This window comes from Elephantulus edwardii, unplaced genomic scaffold (genome assembly GCF_000299155.1).
Source record: "Elephantulus edwardii isolate Elephantulus edwardi_28Jun2011 unplaced genomic scaffold, EleEdw1.0 scaffold00165, whole genome shotgun sequence".
Classification (NCBI taxonomy): Eukaryota; Metazoa; Chordata; class Mammalia; order Macroscelidea; family Macroscelididae; genus Elephantulus; species Elephantulus edwardii.
The window spans coordinates 4,310,297-4,317,686 of NW_006399915.1; positions in this window are offsets into that span (position 1 = coordinate 4,310,297).

Sequence of the window (7,390 nt, forward strand, 5' to 3'; positions counted from 1 at the left end):
TTTGATGTATCCCACATGATTGTAATGTTTTTTCCCTTTTCCTTCCATTTCCTCTCTGTTTTTACTTCTGATATGTTCTCAAAAAAGTTCTTGCCTTCCAGCTTGCTCATTCTATGTTCCATCTTTTCCGTTCTGCATTTTTTTGTCCCTCCATGAGTTGGAAATTTCTGCCATTTCAGTCTTGCTATTCTGGATTGTGTTTTCATGCATTTCTGTTATTTCCCATACTGTGTTGGCTGTATCTTTTCTATCTTGGTATGAGTTTTTATATCTTTTTATTTAAGGTTTCCATTTCTTCTTCCATATTTTACAGTTTATTCTGTAGTTCATGTTTCATGTTTCTCTACATGCATATATTTCTTTTTGCTCCCTGTCTCTAGAGTATTAACTGTATTTATGACTTCCATTCTTCATGTGATCATTTTTACCTTGTTCATATGATACTGTATCCATATATTTCTACTCCCTCTTGTCTCTATGTTATTCATTGGATTTGCAGTACACTTTGTTTTTTGTTTTGTTTTTTTAGGAAAAGATTTCTTTTGCTTTTTCACAATGCTTGAAGCTACCTGCTGCTTTCTTGACATTATGTGAAGTTTTTCTTGGTATGTGTTTGGTTGTTTCTATTATGTCTGTTTAGGTTGTTGACAGTTTTTTATCTTTATGGTGTTATTGGTTAGATATAGGCATGAAGTGTTCCATCTACGGGAGTGGGCAACTTGCTCTACTGGAAATCCTTTCTGGAGCTGTGGAACAGGAAAATGTGCCTTTCCCCAAGTCCCTTCAGTTCTGTCATTTCTGCAATGAAACCCTGATGGAATGTCACCTTACTGCAAACAAAGTCTGTTGTCCTCTCTTTTCTGTGGAGTGGTGCAAACAGATTCCTTAACTGAAACAGTTTCTGTCCAAGAGGGTTGAAGGAAGCTCTCTCTCACACATTTTAATGTACTTGCTCCAGAAGGGAGTTTCTCACCTGATATTAGCCCCTCTTGTAAATTCTATTTATGCCATCAGGTGAAATCCATGTGTATAGCCTGCTTTTATGCTTGTTATAAAACATATTTGTAATGAATATAATTCTATCCCCAGCTTAATTTCTGTCACCAAGCCTATGTTTTCCAGCTATTGATCCTTCTTCTCTGTTCCAAACTTTTGCATTCCAGTCACTCATTATTATAAATGCAGCTTGATTGCATGTTCGATTGATCTCTGACTGCAAAAGTTGATAGAAATCTTCTGTTTCCTCTTCTTTGACTCTGGTTGTTGGTGCATGTATCTGAATGACAGTGCATTCACTGGACTTCCTTGTATGTGTATGAATATTATCCTCTTACTTATAATATTGTATTTCAAGATGGATCTAGAAATGACTTTTTTTGACTATGAAAGCAACACCATTTTCCTTTCCAACACGATTATATGGTTGTCTGACTTAAAATGCCCCATGCTAGTCCATCTCATCTTGCCAATACCTAGTATGTAAGGATTTATGTGTTCCATTTCTTCCTTAACAATAATTAATTTTCCTACATTCATTGTTGTCCCATTATATGTTCTAATCATTAGTGTCTGCTTACAACTGTTCCTCCTCCTTTATGTTTCCAACTTGAAAGCTCCACCTCGTTGACCTATGTGCTAGTCTAAGTGATTTCTATTATACACAGGGTTTTCAGAAGCCTGCTGTTTCAGAAGTGGATGACCAATCCTTCTTCCTAGTCTGTCTTAATCTGAATGCTCATATCTAGAGTAGTATCTGACAGCCAAGAATTTTACAGAAAAGAGCAGATGAATGATATTTCCCCAAATTTAGAAATAACCAATAATTTCAGTGTTGTTTCCACCCATGACAGGTGTGTCTTGACCCACTCTGCTCCACTAGCATTCCCTTCTACTCCTACTTACTCCCTTCAACACCTCTCTCCCATTGTCTAGCCCTTGATAATGATAGCTTATATCTCAAGCGTTCTGGGCTTCTGTTCAAGCTGCTGCCAGTTTCTTATGCTATGACCAGTGTCTCTTGAGTTTGGGAGTCTGTAAGTCCAAACACAAGGAACTAATGTTATGGAAGTCTTCCTATCTCAGACGGTTCTGAAAAACAGTTCTTTCCCTTGAATTTCTGCTCTGGCTTTGACTTCTTGTGGCTTAGGGCCTCTTCTCTTCCATTTGCAGCACATTGTAGTCACAGTGAAATAGTTTACCAAGAAAGAGTGATGTGTCCTGTAGATCTGGTATATAGCGCTATGTTCTGCCTACCATCCTTGTTCCCAAAGAATTGCAGGTTCCACCTTGAACCTTGGGAATGAATATTACCACCACTGGCCCAACTGGAACACTCATGATGGATGGTGAAGAGATCAAGATTATTAACAGCTTTAGTTCCCTTGGCTCCGCAATCAACACTCTTGGTACCAGCAGCCAGGAAATTAAAAGACATATTACATTGGGCAAGTCTGCTGTCAGAGACCTCTCCAAAGTATTGAAGAGCAATGATGTCAGTCTGGAGACTAAGGTGCACCTGATACAGGCCATGGTCTTTGCAATCACTTGCTATGCATCAGAAAGCAATGACTAGGGATGATAGAATTGAGGCCTTTGAGCTATGGTGTTGGAGAAGAGTACTGAGTATACCATGGACTGCTAAGATAACAAATAGGTTTGCCCTACAGAGAGTTAAACCAGGCTGCTCCTTGGAGGTAAGGGTAGTGAAGCTTCATCTGACATACTTTGGACATGCTGAAAGGAGGGACCAGTCCTTGGAGAGAGACAACATGCTTGGGAGGGTACAACATGCCCAAAGTATGTCTGATGAAGCTTCAGAATCCTTAACTCCAAGGGGCAGCCCAGCTTCACCTTCTAAGGACAAACTTGTTTGTCTTCCTAGCAGTTCATGGTATATTCAACACTCTTCTCCAGAATCACAACTCAAAGGCATCAATTCTCTTTCTATCATCCCTAGTTACTGTCCATCTCTCTAATACATAGCACGCAATTGTGAAACCTATAGCTTAGATCAGGCACACCTTAGTCTCCAGCCTGACATCGTTGCTCTTCAGTACTCTGGAGAGGTCCCTGCCATCTGATTTTCCCAATGCAATTCCTCTCTTGATTTCCTGGTTGCTGGTACCATGAGTGTTGACTGTAGAGCCAAGCACACTAAAACTGTTAACTATCTCAATTTCTTCACTACACATACTGATGCTGCCTATTGTCCCAGTGGTGACACTCTTTGTTTTCTTGATTTTGAGCTTCAATCCGTATTGAAGGCTACATTCCATGACCTTCTGCAGCAAACATTTCAGGTCCTCCTCAGTTTCAGCAAGCAGGGTTGTGTCATTTGCATAACCCAGATTGTTGATGACTCTTCCACCAATCCTGATGCCACATTCTTCCTCATACAGCCCAGTGTCTCAGATGATCTGTTCTTCTGCAAACAGATTGAAAAGGTATGGAGACAGAATACATCCCTGGCAGACCCCTTTTCACAATTTTAAACCATGGAGTTCTCCTTGCTCTGTTCTGACGACTGCCACTTGGTCCAAATAAAAGTTTCACATAAGCACAATCAAATGTTCTGGAATTCCCATTTTTCTCAGAACCAGTCATAGCTTGTTGTGATCCACACAGTCAAAAGTCTTTGTATCTTCTAGGCTGCAACACTTCCATAATACATCTTCAAGGATATGAACATGTACGGCTAAGCACAATTGATAACAGTGCATCTAAATTCCAAAATCAATCTCCACAATAGCCCATGTGTTTCCTACTGACAAAGGGGCCCGTTAGAGTAATGAGAGAAGACATTCACCCTGAAACCCACAGCATCCCTTTTCAGCAGGAAGTAGCTAAGAGAATACACCGTCTCCTTTTCCTTATGAATCAGGGTGAAGTCTCTCTCAGGGAGGAGTGATAGGGAATGGCAAAGGACACACTGACAAAGGAGATTAATCAGAACTGGCTTTGACAAGCACTGTGGCAATTGGACAATTAAAACAGACATTGGGGGGGGAAGAAGAATGAACTGGGGAGGAGGGTGGAGAAAACAGTGCAACAATGAATTAATGAAAACCCAAAATCTCTGTAAATGTTCATTAAAACTAATAAAATTTAATAATTTTAAAAAAATCTTTGCATAGTAAATAAATCACAGATAGACACTCCTCTGGTACTCTGCTTTCTGTCAACATCCATTTGGCATTAGCTATAATATCCCTAGTACCACAACCTCTTCTAAACCCAGCCTGCACACTGGCAGTACTACGTTGACTTGTTGCTCCAGTCATTTTTGGAAAATTTTCAGCAGACTCTTGCTTGCATGTGATATTAAAGATATTGGTAGACAATTTCCATACTCTGTCGGCTTACCTTTCTTAGGAATTGGAAGAAATATCAATCTCTTCCAGTCAGTTGGCCAGCTGGCTGTCCTCTAGATTTTTTGGCACAACTTAGTGAGCACATCCAGGGCAGCGTCTGTTGAAATACGTCAATTGGTATGCAATCAACTCCTGGAGCCTTATTTTTTGCCAACTTTTCAGAGAAACGTGAACGTCCTCCTTCATCACCGCAGGTTCTTGCTCATATGTTATTTCATGAAATTCTTCTGTGTCAGCCAATTCCTTCTGGTACAGTGACTCTGTATACACCTTCCGTTTTCTTTAATGCTTCTTGGATCATTTAACACTCTATCCAAAGCATCTTTAAGTATTGCTGCTCATGGCTTGAATTTGTTTTTCGACTCCTTCAGCTTAAGAAATGCCAAGCAAATTTTACTCTTCTGATTTTATGACTCCAACTCTCTGCACATTTCATTATAGTATCTTGCTTTGTCATCCCAAACTGCCCTTCGAAATTTTCTGTTTAGCTCTTTGATTTCTTGGTTTCTTCCTTTAGCTTTGGCTTCTCAGCATTCTAATGCAATAGTCAGAGTCTCATCTGACATCCATCTTGGTTTTTTCCTTCTCTTCAGCCTTTGTAATGATCTTTTGCATTCTTCATGAGTGATATTCTTAATATCCGCCCACAGCACATTTGGTCTACACTCATTGGTGCTCAAGGCCTCAAATCTATTCCTGAGAAGGTTTTGAAATTTGAGTGGGATAAACTTAAGGTCAAATTTTGGTTACCGTGGATTTGACCTAATTTTCTTCAGCTTCAGCTTGAACTTGCATATTAGCAGTTGGTGGTCTGCCCATAATCAGCACCTGGCCTAGTTTTCACAGCTGATATTGAGCTTCTCCAGCATTTCTTTCCAAAAAAATGTAACAGATTTAATTCCTATGCATATCACCAGGTGAAATCTATGTGTATAGCCTACATTTGTGTTTCTTATAAAAGATAATTGCAATGAATAAATCACTGAATGTGTAGAATTCTATCATTCTACCCCCAGCCTCAAAAGAAGAGTGTGGAAACTATAGAACAATCTCACTAATTTCACATGTAAGCAAGATTCTACTGAAGATTATCCAAAAATGACTGGAAAAACACATCAGCAGAGAACTGCCAGAATCCAGGCTGGGTTTAGAAGGGGTTGTGGTACTAGAGATATTGTAGCTGATGTTAGATGGATCTTAGCTGAAAGCAGGGAATACAAGAGGAATGTGTATCTGTTTTTCATTGATTATGCAAAGGCATTTGACCGTGTGGATCATAACAAACTGTGGCTGACCCTGAGAAAAATGGGAATCCCAGAACACCTCATAGTTCTAATGCGAAACCTATACTTGGACCAGGAGGCAGTCGTCAGAATAGAGCAGGGCAACACTTCATAGCTCAAAATTGGAAAAGGCATACACAAGGAATGCATCCTATTTCCGTACCTTTTCAACCTGTATGCAGAACAGATTATCCGGGAGGCAGGGCTCCATGAGGAGAAATATGGGGTCAAGATTGGTGGAAGATCTATCAACAATCTGCGTTATGCAGATGACACAACCCTGCTTGCTGAAACTGAGGAGGACCTCAAGCACTTGCTGCAAAGGGTCAAGGACTGCAGCCTTCAATATGGATTGAGGCTCAATGTCAAGAAGACAAAGATTCTCACCACTGGACCAACTGGCCGCATCAGAATGGATGGTGAAGAAATTGAGATTGTACACAGCTTTAGTTTGCTTGGCTCATAGTCAACACTCTTAGCACCAGTAGACAGGAAATTAAAAGCCATATTGCCTTTTAATTTTTTAATGGGAAAGTCTGCTGTTAAGGACCTCTCCAAAGTACTGAAGAGCAACAGTGTCTTTCTGGAGATTAAGGTTCATCTGATACAGGCCATGGTCTTTGCAATCACTTGTTATGCATCAGAGAGTTGGACAATGACCAAGGAGGATAGAAGGAGAATTGATGCCTTTGAGCTGTGGTGCTAGAGAAGAGTATTGAGAGTACCATGGACTGCTAGGAAAACAAACAGATACATCTTGGAAAGGGTTAAACCTGGTGGTTCCTTGGAGGAAAGGATTCTGAGGCTCCGTCTAACATACTTTAGACATGTTGTAAGGAGAGACCAGTTCTTGGGCAAGGACATCATGCTTGGTAGGGTAGAGGGACAGCACAGGAGGGGAAGGCCCTCTATGAGGTGTACAGATTCAGTGACTGGGGTAATCGGGATGGGAGTGTCAGAAACAGTGTGACTGGCACAGGATAGAGCAGAGTTTAGGGCTGCTGTACATAAGGTCACTATGAGTCGCAAGTGACTCGACGGCACATAACAACAACAACTTCCCCAGCTTCATTTTTGTCACCGAGTCCATGTTTTCCAGCTACTGATCCTTCTTCACTGTTCCCAACTTTTGCATCCCAGTTACCCATTATTATCAATGCATCTTGATTGCACATTCGATTGATTTCTGACTGCAAAAGTTGGTAGAAATCTTCTATTTCCTCAACTTTTTCTATAGTTGCCAGTGCATATATTTGAATTATAGTGGTATTCACTGGACTTCCTTGTATGTGTATGGATATTATCCTCTCGCTCACCACATTGTATTTCAGGATGGATCTGCAACACAAACTAACATGTACACTTATGTTTATTACAGCATTATTTACAATAGCAGAGAGTTCAAAACAACCCAAGGGACCATTAACTGGGTTGAATGGCTAAAGAAACTATGATGAGTTCCTATAATGGAGTGTTACACACACAAAAAAACCTATCAGAATTTGTAAAATAGTGCGTATCATAGTTTAATCAATAGTAATGTATGTGGAACAATTTATGTCAGGTATAAAAAAAAGATAATTAAGACTGATGACCTAGTGGTAGATAAGGATTTGCACTGCCAACGCAAAGATATTCTGTTAGAATCCACCAGCTGCTCAGAGAAAGAGGGGCAACCTCCTACATTGTGCTTCATTCATATACATTGTGTTTCACACATTCCTTCATTCACATCAT